Source organism: Lemur catta, chromosome 9, assembly GCF_020740605.2.
Source record: "Lemur catta isolate mLemCat1 chromosome 9, mLemCat1.pri, whole genome shotgun sequence".
Taxonomy (NCBI): Eukaryota; Metazoa; Chordata; class Mammalia; order Primates; family Lemuridae; genus Lemur; species Lemur catta.
The window spans coordinates 96,723,745-96,744,776 of record NC_059136.1 but is presented as its reverse complement, the minus strand read 5'-3'; the positions used below and the strand labels follow the sequence as shown (position 1 = coordinate 96,744,776).

Here is a 21,032-nt window from a genome sequence, read left to right as displayed (position 1 = left end):
GATTAAGTCTCATCACATGAATTTTGGAGCAAACATAAACATTTAAAGAATAGCAGACTTCATTCTGGTTTGGTCTGGTCTACTGGGGCCCACTAAAGGAGGCTAGTCCAAAACAATGTCCTCCCATAAACTATTACCATCACTGTTAGTTCCTATTCCTATATGTTGCACAGCAAAGCATCCTAGACATATTTTCAACATGACTTTTCCTCATGAGGCATAAGAGATGCCTGAGAACCTTTGTTCTCCTTGGCAGGAGCCTCGTGTCTCCCTTTGTTTTGGGTGCTGGAGCAACTGAATGCAAATTTCTACAGATGTCCCCCAGTGCTGGGAAACCTACAGAGCATGTACTGAATCAGACTAATGAGATCAGAGAACACCCAATGCACTAAGACAGGAATGAGAGACTGTTAAGAGCTACATATACCATGATATTCAAAAACAAAATTCAAGGAGTGAAGCCACTGCATTTATCAAAGGCTGTGTGTACCTGTGCATTGCCTCCAGAGCCGCCCACCTTATTCCAGCCCTCCAGCCCTGCATTTACAGGGTGCATGAAATATGCCCTTTGGGAGAGAACAGCCTCTCTCCACATCAAAGGCATGCACTGAATGGCAGACCTTTCAGGATTCCTTTATGTATAAAACAATTGAGACTCACCAAAACAAAGAATGTTCCCTCTCTAATTAGGGCTTACTTTGCTAAAATCTCTACAAAGCTGGAGACTGTATTTTCCTCCTAATTAGTGGCCTTCGGGGGCGGGGATGTAGGGGGAAGTTGCAGCTGGAGCCCCCAGAACCGTGAGAGGGTTTGGCTGCTCTGTTGCTCTGTCTCCCTGGAGGCGCTCTGGGAGTCAAGGGTGCCCTGGCGCCTTCTCTCTCAGAGCTGTGCCGCTTCCACTGTGAACACAAAACAAATCAGGGGAAAGAAATTCTTCAGCATCTTATGGGATCTACAAATGATGACTTCTAACTGATCTTATTTATCACCCCTCAAATGAGTTAGCAACACTACTAGTTAATTGCTAACTATTGTGAACTAAAATAAAATCTTAAGCCCCCCAGCTGACTGAATGGACTCCCTCTTGGCCAAGGAGACCCCACAAAAACCTGAAAGCTGAGCTGCTGGCTGAGAGATCTGAGGTCAGGCAAGCCTAGTCATGCCTTCCTCCATTTTTTGGAAATATTCTTCATCTAAATCATTCACCAGCCTAAGGCTATACAAGACAAGGCTTAAACCACACCTGCAGGCCATCGATTTACTCAACAGATCACTTGAGTTTCAGAATGTGTCCGTGACCTGTCTCTGATTAACAGACTTCCTTAAGTTAAAACATTGCACATTCCAAGCCTTTAGACAAAGCTCCATTTCTTTAACAAATCACAAGCCAAAGAATCTTTAAACCCACGTATAACCTGTAAACCTCACCCTCTCTTTGAGATATCTGCCTTTTCAAGGCAAACCAATGTGTACACTCCACATACTGACTTTCGGTCTATGTGTAATTCCTGCCTCCGCGAATATATCAAACCAGACTGGAACCCAGCAACTGCTGCCGGCACGTTTTCTCAGGACTTCTGGAGGCCGTGTGCTCTGGGCCAGTCACACTCATGTGGCTCAGAATAAACCTCTTGAAATTATTTGAGTTTTTTCCCATGAACACCATAAAATTGTCTAAAGACATGAACACATCTCACATGTGACATTTAAGCAGCCGTTTTATTTTATGAATACTACTAACTCCCGACCTGGGGAAAGTGTGAATGCGTGGTCCAGAATGCAATACAACCTGTGAGTTAGCTTTTATAATGCACAATCGCATACATCTTCTTAACACAGATTTTAGCTTAGCACTGTGCTGGCAAATATAGTTTGCTGCAGAGAGACACTGTGCATAATTACTCCATCGTTCTTATAAATGACAGACTTACTTCAAAGGGCAATAAACAAAATGTTAAAATTAAATCACAACAAGTCTTTGTACTGAAGTGGTATCTCACTGTTTTTAAAAAAGTTCAAAGGAACTTCTAGATGTTATTTTATTATCCCTTGTTAAAAAAATTAGTTGGGCAATCATCAGGCTGAGGTTGCTCCAGACCCTAGGTTTCTCCGTAAGCAAAGGGAAGCCCACCTCAGTGTGAGTGGTCATATTCTAGGCCAGTCAGGGACAACTAACTCTAACTAGAGACTTTCTACTAGTGAAGCTTAACCAATCGAGAACCACCTAACCTCTAACAGGACTCTCCACTGGAATGATTGGAATAAGGGTACTGCTGCACTCTAATGCAGCAGATACACTCTTTGCCTTGCTTCTGTGTCACCTTATAAAAGCCAAGCCTCTCCCCACCCCTTTGCTGGAGCCCTGAACTGCCCGTGGTCCGGCACTGCCTGATTTATGAATTGGTCTTTGCACAAATAAACTCTTTAATTTTCAGTATGCCTCGGTTTATCTTTTAACGATCTTTATGAAAACACATAATGTAGTCATTAAGAAATGGAATATCGCAGCATTTTATGGTACAAGTAAAGCAAAAATAATATATCGTTTCATTTTTCAATTTTTGTACCTGACGTGCTGGAGAAATTGATTGTGAGTCATTTTGGATTGCTGGTGAAATGTGATGTGCAAGATGGCTTCACTCTGGTTCAGAGATCTAATGTGGGGCTGGGAAGCCATTCTAAGAAGGACTGCCTGCACATTTTGCAAACTTGCAACACCAAAAATCCCCCAGGGACTTGCCTTTAACCGCTGAACTGGGTCAATGACTGCAATTGAAATGACTGCAATATCTTGTAAAACAGCTGAATTTCCTGAACAACCACCACCAATGAACTTTGGACTCATGTCCTGGCCAGCCACCTCCACCAATGATAATTCTTTGAAAACAACTTGTGTAATTACCTTTATCTTCCTTTTCATTTCTCTTAAAAATCCCTACTCCTCTCCCTCTCTTTGGAGCATACTTGGGCTTCTAGCTGAATCTGTGTTTTCTGAATTATCATTCCTAAGACCCCAATAAATGCCTTGTCTTTCCGCTTTGTGGCTTGGTCTTTTTGCCTCTTTTTGGTTGGTACTGGAATTATGATTGTCACAATAATTCAACTGAAACAGACTTTACTAAAGACATTGAGTAAGGTTTGGGAGTTAATTTTTTCTTTAATTATCTGAATATCTACTTATTTTTAAATGTATAATTATCTTAATATTTTTTCCTTGATTTAGTAGGTATAGACCACATAAAACAATTTTGAACAATGCCAGAGGGTCCGTAGGTCTGTTTCGAGTCCTCAGGGGGAGAAACTGAACCCACAAATGGACAATGGCTAGACCATAATAAAAATAAAACTTTGACCTACAGCCTGCATTGACCTTCCCAGAAAATCAACTTCTTACCTACAATAAGCAACTGAGGAAACCAGCCTGTTATAATGTATGAAGAGGATTAGAATATGCCACCCCGAAATATGCCACTTTGGTATTAATATAAGGATTATTTTAAGCTGAAGGCAACAGAGAAACAGCAGACACAGGAGGGGCTCTGTCCTCTCTCCCATCTGCCTAGAAGCAGAGCATAAATTTCCCTTTATGGAGATGTTTCCCCTCCTGTCTTCTGTACCAGCAAGAGAACAACTGTTAATCACCAGAAATGACACTTGCCACTAGGGACAGCATTGACTCTAGGCTGCACAAACCCACCTTACCCAAATAACCTTTATCTTCCATTAGTTTCCCCCACACATTTGCCTTCTCGTAATTTACTGCCCATAAAGCCTAAACTCCTTTTTCTTTGTCTAGTCACATCTCCACAATTTATCACCCTTGTTAAAATGATATATAAGCTCTTAGGTACAACTGTCTCTGGGTTTTTGCTTGTTTTCTGCAGATCTGTCTTTCATCAGTTTGATTGGCAGGACCCAGACACTGTGCCCGGGAGGCTGGGGGACAGGATGCTTTCCTCTCCTACAGTCGGACGCGTAGAAACCCTAAAATGGTCAAGACTTGATTAATAACTCACAGGTGCCCTAATTTTTATCTCTGCTTCCAACTTGGGACCAAACAGAAAAAGCCAGATATGTACCTCTAGCCAATCACATAGGATGTGATTGTAGTTACCCCACCTGCAGCTCCCCACGGCCAGCGCTGTCCACTCAGCGCACACCTGGAGCCTTCCCTTGTCTTTACTATGACGCTTGCCTGCTCCTCTGCCCACCTTTGAGTTTCTGCCAAACACAAGCGATGTGGCTGACCTCCTTGGTAAAGCAAGCTCGGAGTGGATAGGCTTTGCCTTTCTCATGTGGTTGGTCTTCCTCTATTTACACAAGGCAGTAAAATGACTAGCAGATTTGATTTTTCAAATGGAGCCTCTCATTCTCTCAGAGAGAAAATAGTGCTATTTTATTATAGATCTATTCAGCTGCAAATAAGAAACTAATTGACCGATGTGCCATTTTAATAGGACAACTGGCTGTGGTCACTGCACTGTACGCTAGACAGAGTCACTCATCCTGTCTAACTGAAATTGGAAACATTTAATTTTTTGATCAGCTCCAAATATTGAAATGAAGGATCATATAACCAAATCAAAGTGATTGAGGTGAGGGTAGGTCTGGAACTTAGCTGTCTTTGCTTAATATGGAAGGAGATGCTTAAAAGACGGAGAGGGCAGGCTGGTTAACAGATTAGGCACACACTGGTCTCTGGGGTTCTGCAGAGGCCTGGGTGTCTGTGAGCTCGGATGGAACATAAACCTTATAAAATGGGAAGGGCTCCTTCTCCTCAAAAGAAAATGAAGTCCTGTTGTCCACAAACACCATCATGGTCATTCACAGGGTAGCATGCTGAACACTGGGTCAAATTTTCCTAGCCATTCATTCATTCTCTCATTCATTCATTAATTCATTCACTTACTCAACAAGTATCTGTGGATCATCTAACATATGCCAGGCACTGTGTGACCTTCTGTGGGTCAGTAGAGAAGTGAGTTACACTTCAGGAGGGAAAACACGTATGTGGATAACTGCAGATGACAGTGGTGCCACGTGCTTCAGAGCAGGCGGTAGCTGTGACGTCCAGCCCTGCTGCTGTCTGAGCCAGTGCAGCCCAGAGCCACTGGCGGGCAGAGGAGACGTGTGGCTGCCAGCTTTGACCTGCCTCCTGACTGCTCTGATTAACCCTGTCGTCGTCTCAGACTGGAGCGCTACAGAGCCCAGTTAGCAGAGTTTGCTGTGACTGTTTCTTTTTTTAATTATTCACACAGTTTACTCCAGCAGTTTCTTTTGCTCAAATAGGCAGCTAAATGGTCCTGGTTCTGCAGCTTCCGTATCAGTATCATCAGTGCTCATTTTCACACGTGAACTTGTTCAGCAAGTGCATCGAGGCACTTCCTTTTGAGAAGCTGAGGAGCTAGAAAGAGGAGTAACTTTGCTCTTAGTTGGAATTAAGGAAGGCAAGTGTCCAGCTCTTCTATATTTTCAAACATAACTGTTTCATTTTAACCTAAAATCAGAATTTTAGAGACGTAAAAAACAAACAAACAACAACAAAAGAAAACCAATAAAGATTATCTAACCCAACCTCCTTAGTAGATTTGACAACACTGAAAAAGTAGCTTGCTTAAATTTGCCAACCAATGGCACAACCAGGCCACGGAGCCAGCCTCCTGGCTCCCGGTCCAGGGCTTCTGCCCAGGGGAAACACTGGCCTTGTGTGCTTCTATCAAGTGAGTCCCACTGTTGTCCTCCATTTACCGTTTTCTTAATTGTGTATCAGAATGCTGATTTGCCACAGAGTTACTAGTCAGCCATAATCATTTTGTGTTTAATGTTAGTGGTTGTTTGTTTGTAGGGTGCTCTTCTGTTTTGCTTTTGCAGCAATTGGATCTTTATTTAGCTGAATTACTCAGTTGCCTTTATTATCTTAATTGCCCCTTGGCAGCCCTTAATTTCGTACCTTTCTTAACAATTTAAATTACTTCTCGTTCAGCTTTGCAGAGGCCGGATCCCATACTGTCTCGTGACAGCAGAACCCTCGCACACTGGTCACATTGATAAGGGACCTGCTTTGGCAGGACTGCGTAAAATGATGGGCAAGTCCGAGGATTTCATAAGTTAACAAGCCGGAGGAGTGAGCAAATATCTCCATTTCTATCACCTAGCTAGCTCACTCGCTCCACCTACCTACCATCCATCTGTCTATCTCAGCGGGTCTCAACCAGGAGTGATTTTGTTCCCCTCACCCTCCCCAGGAGACATTTGTCAATGTCTGAAAACATTTTTGGTTGTCACAACTGGGAGGTGCTACTGGCATCTGGTGACTAGAGGCTAGAGATGCTGCAAACATCCTACAATGCACAGAGCAGTTAGTTCCCCATAGTAAAGAACTGTCTGGCTCAAAATGTCAATAATGCCAAGATTGAGGACTGTCTGTCTATATCCAAGCTATCTATCCGATCTATCTGTCTATCCACATACACTCTTTCTGTGTGTCTCTCTCTGTATCTTTCTATTTTTATAGAAAATTTGTTACATTATATTAAATTGAATATAGTAAAACAAAAATGGTAAGTAAACTAGGTGATAGGTGGAAAATGTATCATTTTTTTCAAGAAACAAAGACTGGACTCCTAATTTTACCTTGGATTTGGAAAGCTAACTGTAGTTTGGTTAACCTATTTTAATATTTTAGTCCAATATGTGAAGCTGCAAAGACAGGGCCGGGCAACATTTTTCAATGTATCTTGGACATTTGTTTTGAAAGCTGTTAAGAGTGTGCACTCATAAGAAGTGTATCTGGCTATTTCTAATAGTTAAACATGAATTGGCTTATATTTATCTTTATAATTGGTAAACTCTTCTCCAAGAAATGACCTTCTAACTCAGTTTGCCTCCTTTTCCACTGTTATATCATTTTTTGCGTAGCAAAAACCAATGATCTCAGATCAATAAATGGAGAGAACGACAACATTACATCACTAAAGAATTTTTAAGTGTAAGGAGAATGATATAAATAGAAACTGAACACTAGAACAGCACCGGCGTCTTTGTTGCACTCAAGATACAATAACAGAGGCTAAAATTAGTGGGCAAAAATTTGTGGAGAAAAAGGATATTTGAATAGCGTCAAATAATTTTCCCCCAGACATTTATTAATTGCAAAGGAACAGACAGTGCGTGCGTTGGTTTTCTCTTGCTGTGTGACAAGTTATCACAAACTCTGTGGCTTGGCCCAATGTCTATTTGTTGTCACTGTTTCCATGGGCCAGGACTCCAGGAAGGGTCCTCTGCTCGGAGGTTCACAGGGTGAAATCAAGGTGCCGGCAGGTTGAGTTGTCATTTGCAGCTCAGGGTTCTCTTCCACGCTCAGATTGTCAGTATCCTGGTGCTGTGGACCTGGGGCCCCGCGTTTGTGTTGGCTGCCATCCAGGGCCTCTCAGCCCCACTGTCCGGGCCCAGTCCGGTGCCTCCTCCACACCTGCAGTAGCTCCTTCAAGGCTGCCGGGGGATCTCTCCCACTTTGAATTGCTCCCCTCTCTCTTTGGAGGCCTCATTTTATTAGTTCAGGCTCACCCCAGATAATGTCTCCTTTGACTAATCCCAAATCAGCTGATAGGGAACCTTAATTAAAGCTGTCAAATCCCTTCTGCAGTACAACATAACACAATCACAGGAACTCTCTGTACCATTTTTTTTCAACTTTTCTATTAAGTCTAAAATTATTTCCAAAAAAAAAAGTTAAAGAATACCAATGGTCTTCCATGCTGGTTGGTTAAGTTCAGAGAGCTAATGGCTTATAAGTAGACATTCCCATAGGGTAGTGTAAATGCTTACAGAAGAGTGGGAGTTACCAGTTGTTCTTTAAGGAAATGGCAGGAACTCTAGCAAGGAGACAAAGCCAGGTATAGCAAGGACCTGGCCACAGACATTAGGAGTTAGCAAGCAATCCATCCCAAAGTGGGAGGGATTCTAAGATGTGCTAAGTACTGTGCTAGGTCTTTCTGTGCCCTTTGACTTACAGGACCAACTATGATACCTATTGTACTGATTAAAATATGACCGAGGCTCAGAATTGCTAAGGATGTACAGGAGTAGAGCTCAAAATTTGAGCAGAGGTAATTCTAGCTGACCTCAAAGCTTGGTTCTTTTCTTTTATGTTATGCTACATCACCAACATCTCGACAGACGAAGAGAAGTAAGAGAATATTGGAAAGACACAGGGAAGAAACAAGGTGCACAGAGCATCCTGTCTTTCGAGGGAGAACTGAGCTGAAGCTGGTGTCCATTAAGGGAAAGAGAGAGGTCTGAGGGTGTAGCAAACTCAGGCTTATTCAAGAAACTATCATTTTAAAGAAGATCAAACCAACAGATGGGGCAGAGCGAAGACAATGCCACACCCCCATTCAATTATGAACTCAGGCAAGACGGCAGATGCCAGGAGACATGCTCATTAGTGCAGTGAGACCAGGACCCAGTGCAGGAGAAGAGAGCTGGGAGGAGCTGGGCAGACTACCAGATTTCCTACGCCAGGAAGGCCCGGACAGGGGCAGCTGAACTAGGTATGGTGCCTGGGAAGCAGTTAAGGGACACTCAGGCACAGTATATGCAGCTCATCTCTGCACTGAGCCAGCATCAGAGACAAGCAGGAGACAGGGATGGTCATTCATGGATGGATCCTGTCTTCATGGCTCAGAGCCTGTTAGGTGTGGTTGCAGCAAAGAATATTCAGGCTGTGTTAGAAAGTAAGGCTTCCTGCCTTTGTCAGGTTTTGCTCAGAACTGGGCATATGTGTGGCAAGTATTAGCAAAACAAACTCTGAGGCACAGAGGAAACTGAGGCTGAGGAAAAGTTGCTGCAATGTTCACTAAGATGACGGATCTCTTCTACTTCTTTGATGTGTGTGTTGAACTTGAGACTTTGATTGACAGGGCCTTTGACTAGGTCTCCCTTGATATCCTTACATTCATTTATATTACTTACCAAGTGTTATGGGTGGATGTTAGTACAATTACATGAATGAATTGAACATTTTTAATCAATTGGTTATGGTCAATGTCAGAAGAGTATCACAGCCTGCGTTCTTAGTTCCATCCGGTTCAATCGTTTCTCCAATGGTGCAGTCCGGAGAGTCGCCCTGTCTAGGGTGGCATGCTTTTGCAAAGAGCCAGAATTCAATTCGGCTATTAGCAGAGGACTGTTTTTAGCTGTTTGCACAGGAGACAAGACAAAATGAGATTTGGGATGTGTTAAACGGGAAGAAACAGAAAGGAACAGATTGGTGTACATTCTTCTTCCTGGCGATCGGACTCCTGTGTGGATTTTTAATAAGCTCTGTTTTTCTTAACCTCATTTCAGAAATTTAGTTTGGAAGCTTATTGCATTTATAAAAATTTAAATAATATCCTCCTTTCACATACTGAGACAATTTACCTGTAAACTTTGCTTTTAGACCAGAGAATCTTGGCATCATGTAAATGTCAACAACAAAGAATTATTAGTAAAGTTTTGTTTTCACGCAGAGACCAAATATTCTTTACTTTTGGTATTATTGGTTTCTTGTTATAACTGAAGAAAAGCAAGGCCTATTTTATCTGTTTCACACCTTCTCCTATTTTCAATATCTTTACTTAGTTTCAACACTCTGTCTCTGATTCATAAGGAGATGGGGAAATCTAACTTAATCCACTACCAGGATCAGTAGTTTAACACTTTATTTAATCATTAGACAGTTTTCTTACCTGGACTCTCTATCCTTAAAATATTTTTTTAAACAACAATTTTATTGAGATATAATTCACATACCATACAACTAACCTATTTAAAGTGTACATTTCAATAACTTCTAGTATATGCACAGAATTGTGCATCCAGCATTGCAATAAATTCTACAACATTTTCTTCACCCCGAAAAGAAACTTTTAGCCATCACCCCCATGCTCCAGTCCCTCTACCTCCAGCAGTCCTAGGTGACAATTCATCTACTTTCTGTCTCAGTAGATTTGCTGATTCTGGGCATTTCATATAAATGGAACTTTACACTGTTTGCTCTTTTGTGGCCGGGCTTTTTTACTGAATGCAATGTTTTCAAGGTTTGCCCACAGTTTAGTGTGTATCAATACTTCATCTGTTTTTATTGCTGAATAATAATTTATATGTGAATGTGTCATATAATAAATTACCTTTTGATCTGTTCACAGACATTGGGGTCATTTCTACTTTTTAGATATTATGCACAATGCTGATAACATAACACTGTGTACAAGTTTTTGTGTGGATATATATATTTTTTCACATTAAATAAACAATATTTTTTCTTTTTTTAAATTTCAGAATATTACATGGGTACACATGTTTTGGTTACAAACTAAAAGTAGGCTTACCATTTGATCAAGCAATCCCACTACTAGGTATTTACCCAAAGGAAAAAAAGACATTTTATAAAAAAGACACTTGCACTTGAATGTTTATAGCAGCACAATTCACAATTGCAAAGGTGTGGAAACAATCCAAGTGCCTATCACTACATGAGTGGATTAATAAAGTGGGGTATACGGATACCATGGAGTACTACTCAGCCATAAAAAATGGTGATCTAGTATCTTTTGTAACAACCTAGATGGAACTGGAGACCATTCTTCTAAGTGAAGTATCGCAAGAATGGAAAAATAAATACCATGTTTACTCAGTACTAAATTGGATATATGTTTTCATTTCTTTTGGGTATATGCCTAAGAGTTGAATAGCTGGACCATAAAGTAACTCTATGTTTAACTTTCTGAGAAACTGCCAGACTGTTCTCCTAAGTGGCTACACCATTTTACATTGCCACCAGCAGTGTATGAGGGTCACAACTTCACAGCTTCGCCAACACTTGTTCTTACATCTTTTTGATTATAGCCTTCCTAGTGGGTGTGAAGTTGTCTCTCATTTTGGTTTTTATTTGCATTTTATTAATGGCTAATGATTTTGAGCATTTTTTCATGTACTTATTCACCATTTGTATACCTTCTTTGGAGAAATGTCTACTCAGATCCTTTGCCCATGCTTAAAATTGGATTATTTGTCTTTTTTATTATTGAATTGTTGGAGTTCTTGATATATTTTAGATACAAGGGCATTACAGAAATACAGTTTGCAAACTTTTCTCCAATTCTTCTCTGATTCTTTATCTTTTTCATTTTTTGATAAGTTTCCTTGTAGCACAAAAGTGTTTAATGTTGATAATGTCCAATTTATCTATCTTTTCTTTTGTTGTTTGTGCTTTTGATGTCATATACAAAAAATCATTACCTAAGTCCAAGGTTACTGAAATTTAAATCTATGCTTTTTTTCTGATACGTTTGCAGTTTTAGCTCTTACATTAGGTTTTTGATCTCTTTTGAGTTAATTTTTGGTGTGAAGTGGGGATACAACTTCTTCATTGTTCTGCATATGGATATTCAATTATTCCAGAGCAATCATTGAAAAGACTATTTTTCCCCTATTGAATTATCTTGGCATCCTTGCTGAAAATCAATTAACTGTAAATGTCGGGTTTATTTCTGGGGTTCCAACTCCATTTGTCTATATGTCTAGTTTTATGTCAGCCCCACATTGTCTTGATCCCTGTAGCTTTCTAGTAAGTTTTGAAATTGGGAAGTGTGAGTCATGCAACTTGTTCATTTTCAACATTATTTTGACTGTTTGGAGTCCCTTGAATTTCCATATGAATTTATGATTAGTTTGTCAAATTTGCAAAGAAGCCAGCTGGGGTTTTGATTGGGATTGCATTAAATCTACAGATCAATTTGCCATCTTAACACTATGATGTCTCTCAATCCATAAACATGAATATCTTTCCATGTCTTCAGGTCTCGTTTAATTTCCTTCAGTGATGTTTTTCAGTTTTCAGTGAATATGTTTTGCACTTTTTGTTAAACTTTTTCTTATGTATTTTATTCTTGATGTTATTTTAAATAATTTCTTTTCTTAGTTTTGTTTTTGATTTTTCCTTTGCTATTGCTCAGAAATACAATTGTTTTTTTGTATATTGTCCATATATCCAGCAATCCTGCTGAACTTATTTATTCTAATAGTTTTTGAGTGGATATGTTGGAATTTTCTACATACAAGATTTTGTCATCTGCAAATATAGTTTTACTTCTTCCTTTCCAATCTGGATGTCTTTTGGTTCTTTTCTTGCGCAATTGTCCTGGCTTAAATCTTAAAATGTTGGGTAGAAGTAGGTAGAGTGAACATCTCTGTCTTATTCCTGATATTAAAGGGAGATAATATAGCCTTTGATCATTAAGTATGATGTTCGCTATACGTTTTCATAGATGACCTTTGTCGGGTTGGGGAAATTTCCTTCTATTCCTAGTTTGTTGAATATAGCATAAAAATCTTAATGAGAAATGAACAATAAATTACTGTGTTTGTTTAAACCTTACTCCATATAATTTATGTTAGTGACTAGAGAATTATTCCAAACGCTTACATTTACTGCTGCAACAGGTTACTTCTCACCAAAAATCTGCAAGGCTACTAGAAGAAGATCCAGTCTAGAGAGTGTCCGTGGAAGGAAGGTGAAGAACTGTGAAGTCTGTATGAGGAGACAGCACCAGGTAGGAGAGCAGGGATATGGGGCAGCCCAGAGGCTAAGAACTGCTACGTCCAGGACAGGGAGAGGAAGGGAACCAGAACTGGGTTTGTGGGGATCAAATGCTGGGAGGCTGTGGTTAGGAGGCCAAACCCCAGCCCTCAGTGCATGTGGAAGGAAGGTAAATTCATCCTATTCTTTGGAGAATCAGCCTGTCATCATCTCCAACATAGCACTAACTTCATGGTGGTTACCCCTAACAAATAATTCTGAATATGGGAATAAACTTTGTAGGATATACTGGGTAAACTTTCATTATGTATGGGTGGTTTAACTTGTTTTTTGAATTGTTTATACTGAATTTTGTTTTTTTCCCCTTCTTGTCCTTTTTTAATGCAATAGTGTTTAAAAAGTTTGTAGATAAAAATTTGCTTTTTAAAAAATTTGTAACAGAGCCTTTCTTCTGTATCAGTTGCTTTGAAAGTTGGGCAACTGGGAACAGGAAGTGGATGAGCATGAGGTATCAATGGAATGGCCCAATCCATTGCTGCTCCAGCTAGTTCAAGAAACAAAAGCAGAGCTTGGGCAGGGGCAGGGGCAGATACGGCCAGGGTTAGCACAGGAGAAGGCGCCAAGTCTGAGTGAGGAACGAGAAACAGTTCAAGAGGAAGCCAAGCCTCAGCACTGGTAGGTGTTAATGAAGCTGCCAGTTACCAGATACTAGGCGAGGACGCAGCAGGTACAGATAGCCCTCCAGCCCCAAATCTGGGGGTGGCAGAGCTTCTCTAGCAGCCTCAGGCCTTCCCTCATGGGCACAGCTTTGTGGATCTTTCAGGCATAGTCAGCAGATCAGCACCCACTGCCCGGCCCCCAGAAGGCTTGATCCTCCGGTGAGCCCTGTGTCGGCACAGCACTCTGGCAGGCCCTATAGCTGGGAGCAGGGAACGTGGATTTTCCTGGGTAAAGTCTTTGGGTAGAAAAAGAATACTAACATCTAGCAGAGAATTTCCTAACAAGAACACAGACTGAAAAGAAAGAATAATGAGTTGTTTTGACAGGTAGATCTACTTGTCCATTAAGACAATTATATACCTCAGTTTAAGTTAGTTATTACCTAATTATAAACTCTACCCAAAAAGGTAGGTCTGAGGTTGCTTGTAGCTTCTTTTTAATGTTTTGTAGCCTGCCTCTATAGGGTAGCTCAATTTAAACGCATAACTATTTTGAGAATTATTTCTTTTTCAGAGGATGATTAGTTTAGTGCATGAAGGTGATTGTTCTGAATGGGAAATAGCCTTATCTATTCCCTTACGAAAATGAAATATCTACTAGAGAGATATTTCTAAAGCTAATGATTCTTCCATTTTCTTGACAAATTATCTTTTGAGACTGGTAGGTAATTGTGAAATCACAATGGCAGAGATGGGAGAAACCTGCTACTCTTGTTTGAATTACTTTATAAGTTCAGAAATAAAATGCTGCAATTCTGATGTCCTTCCATTGTAATAGGGGACAGAGAAGGTAAAACAAAAATTGCTCATGTTCACAAATTAGACTGAAAAATTATTGGTTGTCTTTCAGCGGATGTGGCAATACTCAGATCTCAGAATTTCCCTCTAACTTCCAAAGTCATAAAAGCTCATTTCGTTACTTTTAAATCACTTTTTGTAAGACTTCACCATGTTTGTGTGAATCTGATGTACATGTGTACAACAATAAGGTAAATTTTGTGTTTCTCACCCAGAGTTGTGCTGACCTGTGGAGCAAGTGGCAGTTAAAACATCAAAGACACCCCACCCAGTAATGTTTGATTAAACAGGTAGATCTTGTTTCTGTTTTTATTATAACATACTTGTAATGCTTTGTACGTTCAATTACCAGGAGTCGAAGAATGTTAGGATGTTGGCTTGGAGGAATGCATCGGATTCACCGAGGGCGTTTGTCCGTAATAGCTTTTCCAGCCCCACCCCCTCGTCCCACTGCCCCCTCCCCTCAGATCTATCAGTCACAATCGCTACGTGTCACTCAGGGAATCTGTGTCTTTAATAAGCGTTCTTGGGTGATGCTGAAGGGTAAACCAGTTTTGGAGCTCCTAATCTTTTCCAGTTTCTCTATTGCACAGAAAAGGAAATGAGATTCAGCTAGGACTAAGCCATGCTAGGTCAGAAAATGGTGCAGAGGTTTGCAGTGATGTGCGAAGGTCAAGCAGCTATTCGGTAATCGCCCCATTCTGTGGTCCTGGTTAAGAGCCGCCTCCTTCCCCAGGCCCAGGGTGGCGAGGCCTCTGTCGCAGCTCTGTCACACTGCGACTTCTCCCTCTGGCCACTTCTGCTTTCCTCACCCCCTAGAGCTGCTGATCACGACCCAAAGCCCCAGAAACCTGCACATAAAACCTCCCCAGAATCAGTCTCCAGGGAAACCAGCCTAAGACAGCGACCGCTGGGCAGATGCACAAGATCCTGACCTGAAAAAGCACCCCTCAGCGTATGTCCCCAGCCTGACACCAGCAATGTCCATCCCACTTTTTCTTAAGTTTTGGAATAAAACTCTGGGGGCTGGGTGAGGGGTAGGGAGAGGGGGGAGGGAGAAGAGGAGATGGGGAAGCAACATTGAAGGCAAACTGGTTTCTCCAGTTCCCTTTCCAGTCAGGAGTGGCCTGCCTCATCCAGTTGTGCTGTACTTCTCTGCCTAACCTGAAGGCAACTGACAGTGAGGGCAAAATGGCTGCCCTAGGAATTCCCGCGTATTTGTGAAAGTTATCAGAATAAAAATGGACTCGCTTGTGTTAAATATACCCTGACAAATAGAGCCAGGGAAGGCCATGCAGGAAGGGTTCTGATAACAAGATAACTATCACAAAAGACTGCAAAAACCACAGTCTTGCCCAGAGGTTATTACAAGCCTACACACAAAAAAATACTTCTGCAAGAACATCTGCCCAGCAACTGCCTGTCCAACCTCAGAATGGCACCACCCTTGTTATTGATCCTTGTAGCCAAGGATCATTATCTCAAAACAATTATGTAATCCTCCTCATTTTTTCCTTTAAAAACCTTTGTCTTCCTTTACCTCCCTAAATACACAAATAGTTTACTGTGGCACACGTATTCCCATGGCAATGCTTATATCTGAATAAACATCATTTTCTTTTAGAAAGCCTCTCTCTTGACATATTGCATTAAGGTTATAATTTTCATTAACATTATACATTCTTAGGGAGAGTATTTGTTATTTCATGCCCAGCAATTCTGGAAAAATGAATTGTCAGTGCAAACATTTAATTCTTCCACAGATTTTCAATACGTAATTGCAGAATGATTTAATCAAATAATTTTGTTAGGCAAAGTGCTCAGGAAAAAATTCTGTAAATACTGGAAATTTTCTTAGGTATTGAATATTCATCTAATATAAATAGACACCTTTAGGATAAAAGGTAAAAATTACCAATTTATTATGGAAAAAATGTCATTCTATCAGCCTATTAGGAAAAGAATTTGTTAGAAAAACTATCTGAGGTGAGTTTTTAACCTTAAATTCTCTTCTTCCCATGGGAAGAACAATTGCACTTTGCATTTCTGCAACTACATAAAGAACAACCTTATGGAAAGAAGATGTTCCATGTATTCACCCATCATCTAGCTGCTTCACATGTGATAACTCACTTAACTTGAAAGATCATATAGCTCTTCATAAATATATTTATACATATTTACATTGCATTTAAATTTTCAATTTTCCCTTATGATTTCTTTTAAGCAAATCTGACTTTTACCAAGCAGTCTCAGTAAAGGCTCCTAAAAATAGTAATGTATCTCCTATTTCATTAAGTTATTTAAATAATTTTTTGAAGTTTTAGGCTTGCTTTTTCAGTGCAATTTGGGAGTACATTTTTCCTCTATTTTGAAATGAATAAAACAAATCTAAAAATAAAAGTTAAATATTTCCACAAATCTTAGTCAATATTTTCATTGATTCATACGAGATGATTTCTTAGGTAAAATGAGGAAAATATATTGAAGTAATTTTTCATAGGAAATTCAGGAACATTTCAAGATAAATACTAATTGTACTTGATCTAGAAGAACACCATTCACAACTATGATTTGTTTCTACTTACAATTTTATTCAATTTTAATTCTATCAAGGCAAAAACAATTTATGAACTCCTATCATATGGAATTTGTAATTCTAGATGCTTTAGGGAAAATCATTCATCCATTCAATAAGCTCACTGAATGCTTGAGATATGCCAGTGTTAGAACCGGTTCTCCGTTCAGCCCCAGGAACAGAGTGGCAGACTCCAAGGCTGCAAAAGGCAAAGGAGTTTATTGGCTGGCTCGAGCCAGAGTCCAAGTCCCAGAGCACCAACGCAGTGGTCTCTTTACGAAGTAGGACCCCGCCCTGGGGTAAAAACTAAGCTTTTATGCTTTTCAGTAGGTTACATACGCTGTGCACACCATTCCCCCTCCCCCCTTAGTTCATTTGCTCCTTCAAAGGTGGCTTGATCGAGTTGTCTCCTGATTGGTTGGCTCCAAGGTGCTCCATGTCCCAGTACTTTTCCAGCTGTTTTGCAGAGTCATTAGGCGGGAAGAGGAGGACCCGTCCCGGGAACTCGTGATTTAGGCCCACCCGTCTTGGGGAAACTGAAACTTAGGCCTGTGTCAGGAGATTCAGCCTGTCATGGAGTCACTCTTCTGCCCTTCACCAGCTCATGTCTTTGGATACAGGATCAATATGAGTTGGCTCCTTCTACCAAGAATCTCATGGCCTAGTGGAACACATAGATCTGAAGCAGGAAAATACATTATCTAGTAAATACTATGATAGCAGCAATTCCACTTGTCCTTATCAACATCATTATATTTATTTACTGTGGAATTTAATATAAATAAGCACCAAATACTTTTGGTCATCTTTGATTAAAATTATAGTGAGCCCCAAGTTTCTATTGTAGTTAGTGAGAAACTCTGAGTGACAAAGCTGTTGACATGAGTTGTTTTGAAACTTTAAATTGGGTGAGCCAAATTTTTTTATTGAGGTAAAATTCACATAACATAAAATCATTTTCAAGTGAACAGTTCAGTGGCACTTAGTACATTCACAATATGGTGTGCAGTCACTAATTCTCTTTAATTCCAGACCATTTTCATCACCTGAAAAGGAAACCTTGTGCCCAGTAAGCAGTTGTCCCTTATTCCCCCTCCCATCAGCCCCCGCAAACCACCAACCTACACTCTGTCTCTATGAATTTACCTGTTCTAGATATTTCACATAAATGAAGTCATTCAATATGTGACTTTTTGTCTTGTTTCTTTCACTTGCCATGGTTTTAAGAGTCATCCACATTGTAGCATGTATCAGTATTTCATTTCTTTTTATGTCCAAATACTATTCCATTGTATGGATACACCACAATTTATTTGTCTATTCATGAATTGATGGACATTTAATCTGTTTCAACCTTTTAGATGTTGTGAATAGTACTGCACTATTTTACAATCCCACCAACAATGTATGAGGGTTCTAATTTCTCCATATCCTCACCAACACTTGTTATTTTCCTTAAAAATTTTTTGGTTATAGACATCCTAGTGAGTGTGGAATGCTATCTCATTGTTGTTTTGATTTGCATTTCCTTAATGACGAATGATTTTGAGCATCTTTTCTTGTTTTTTTTTTTTTTTCACCATTTGTATCTCTTTTTTAAAAATATTTTATTCAATGAACCCATTGCTCAGTATGTATATATTTTTTTGGAGAAATGTCTATTTAAGTCCTTTGCCTATTTTTGGTCAGGTTGTCTGTCTTTTTGCTGTTGAATTGTGAAAATTCTTTATATATTCTGGATCCTAGACCTTTATCAGTTATATAACTTCCAAATATTTTATTTCATTCTGGTGAAACTTTCTTGTTTCATGATCCTGAAGAGATAAATTTCCTTGATTATCTCCTTCAAGAATTCTTCTCTTACTCTCCTCAGTCCTCTCTGTCTGCTGTTTTTCATATATACTTCTATGCCTATCCTGTCTGCTGGGTTGATGGGAAAAGGAAAAATCCCAGGTAATTAATCATAAGTCAATCCCCATAGTCTCACATAGATGTCCACTTAATATTCTCCCTCAGAATAATGAATAGAAGAGCAGGCTATGTTTACACTTATAAGTCACTATTTTTCTTCAGTGTTCCACAAGGAAGAGAGCTAAATTGTCCTCTTTGGACTCCAGGGATGGTAAATAACTATTTAGCTAGCCAGCCTGGCCACAGCTTCAATATACTAGTCTGGTTGATCTAGTTAGCATTTGTTCCAATCCTAACTATTAGAATAAAATTTTATTTTGAAGAAGTGAGGAATGCCTGTTTCTAGAGTCCCCAAATTAAATATGTGATATTTGTTAATTATTGCTTTAATTTGTGAAAAAATGTTGACTTTCCTTTTGTTTGGTGTGTCATGTTTGTTTTTGTCTGAAAAATGCACATGGGCTCACTTATGTACATTAAATTCTACTTGTGACTTCAATCCCCTAAATCTATTTTTCTCAGTTGGTAAATACTAGATCAGAACACAGTTTAACTCTTTATAATTTGTAGGTGGTGAAGACAGTGCTGGAATGAAAACCATGGGGCCAATTTTGAGTCTGAACCACCACAAGGTATTAAGCTTTGTGTCCCTGGGTGAAGTGTTTCACCCTCAGTGCCAGCATTGTGTGAAGAAGGGACAGTGACAACCCACAGTGAGCGCCTTCATTCCTCAGAGTCTGTGTTGCAGTTATAATGCACCTGATTATACAGTCTGTCTTAGTAATTACTTTCTGCATTTTCTTGGAGAGTCTAAATTTTGGCAGTGTTGGATAATAGATTGAAATCTTCTCAAGGCATGGACCCTGTCTCTTTCTTATATTTTATCTTTCAATAAAACCTAATGCAGTTCTGGGCATAGAATAGTTGCACATATATCTTTGTTGAATAAATGGGTTTGAAGAATTTAAAATGTCAAAAAGCTAAATATTATCAGCACCAGAGACTCACATGGTTACAGAAATGCCTTCACTTAAGAAATGTGCATAGAAGTGATCCAACAGCATATCACTGTTACCAGGAGATCGGATTAAGGCTTTCATGAGCTCAATGAATTCTCTTAAGCTTCTAATTCTTCCATGTCTTTTCTTATGCACAGGAATATATTCTCCTTCTTACAGTCATGAGAATTTCAATTCAGATACGGGTCCTCTTATTACATTGGCAAATCAGAATCAGAGGAAACCTAGATTGGAAATAGAATCTGGTGAATAGGTCTGGTGAACAGCAGCAGAAGTAGAAGGTTTTTTTCAAATTTGGCTTTGTGAAAGGTAACAAGGGCTCAGGGAAGGTAACAAAAGTAGAGGGAGAGAAGGGGGCGAGGCAGAGACATAGCCCCTTGGTCTCTATGATGTTTGTTAAATAAAAGTCACCCAAAGCTCCATCCTTCTCAAACATTCAAGTTATTGCACATGTTTGGAATCATAGTGAGATTTGGAAAGTGGAAGTCAACAATGGAGTCATAATATTCTAATGCACTTAATGGAAGTTCAAAGAATGTTCTTAGCATTCATATTGCTTGTCATAGTGACACTTCAAGGACTAGTGATCCTTCAACATCTCTAATTAACAACAGATGATAAATGGAAATTAATTATACAGTACCCTCATTATTGTTTTTGAATGTGCAAAATATTGATATTCTTTTTGTTCTCTGTGTTGCATATTATCACTTTGTTTCGTTAAGGTATAGGGTTTTCTTTTGTCCACTTGAGGTTTATATTCCTTAAGGCTATTTTTCTCCAAACAACTAGTCTCCTTCTATAGCAGTGATTTTTGGGTTAAGTTTTTAGGAGCATAAACCTTAAGGGTGCCAAGGGAATGCAGTGTCCTTGTTTATAAATGTCTGTTATTCTAAAATAAGTAGCTTGGTCGCTGAGTGTGGGACACTTTGCTCGTGGTGGCTGGGGCTGTGGAGTGTTTCCATCGGGCTTGTCCTCACATCACCTCCTGTCTGCAAGCTCTGGCACCCTGGGGGCCCGGAGCTGGCTCCTGTGGGGCTCCTGATTCCCTACAGTTCTGGAATCAGCAAGCGGCTCAGTCCTTTGTGGAAATCTTCAGCTGAATCTGGCCTTCCTTGTTTATTCTAAAACTGAAATGTCAGAGACCAAACGCTGATAGATTTCCCCCAGGGGGAGAAACAAAGGAACCCACATTTGTGGAGCATGTGCTGTCCAAGCGCTGTGAGTGCTTGTGGGAGTACCGTGTCCCTTTCTCATAACCGTGCAGTGAGATACCATTGTCACCATTTAGAACTGGGGCCACTGAGGCCCAGTACATGTGGAGGGCTTGTCTAAGGCTCTCAGACTGGACAGCCAAGCCCTTGTGTTATTCCAAGTTGCTCAGTTTCCTTCCTTGCAATTGCTCTCTCCTCTCCTCGCCTGTC

At 40.0% G+C, this 21,032-nt stretch overlaps 1 long non-coding RNA gene across 1 annotated transcript; it reads left to right on the top strand.

Annotated features, from left to right (window-relative positions):
- Positions 1–5,632: 5,632 nt before the first annotated feature.
- LOC123645214 lies at positions 5,633–14,359 on the top strand. Its single transcript, XR_006737446.1, has 3 exons — positions 5,633–5,720; positions 12,487–12,596; positions 14,316–14,359. It is a non-coding gene; the product is annotated as an uncharacterized LOC123645214 (long non-coding RNA).
- Positions 14,360–21,032: the final 6,673 nt, after the last annotated feature.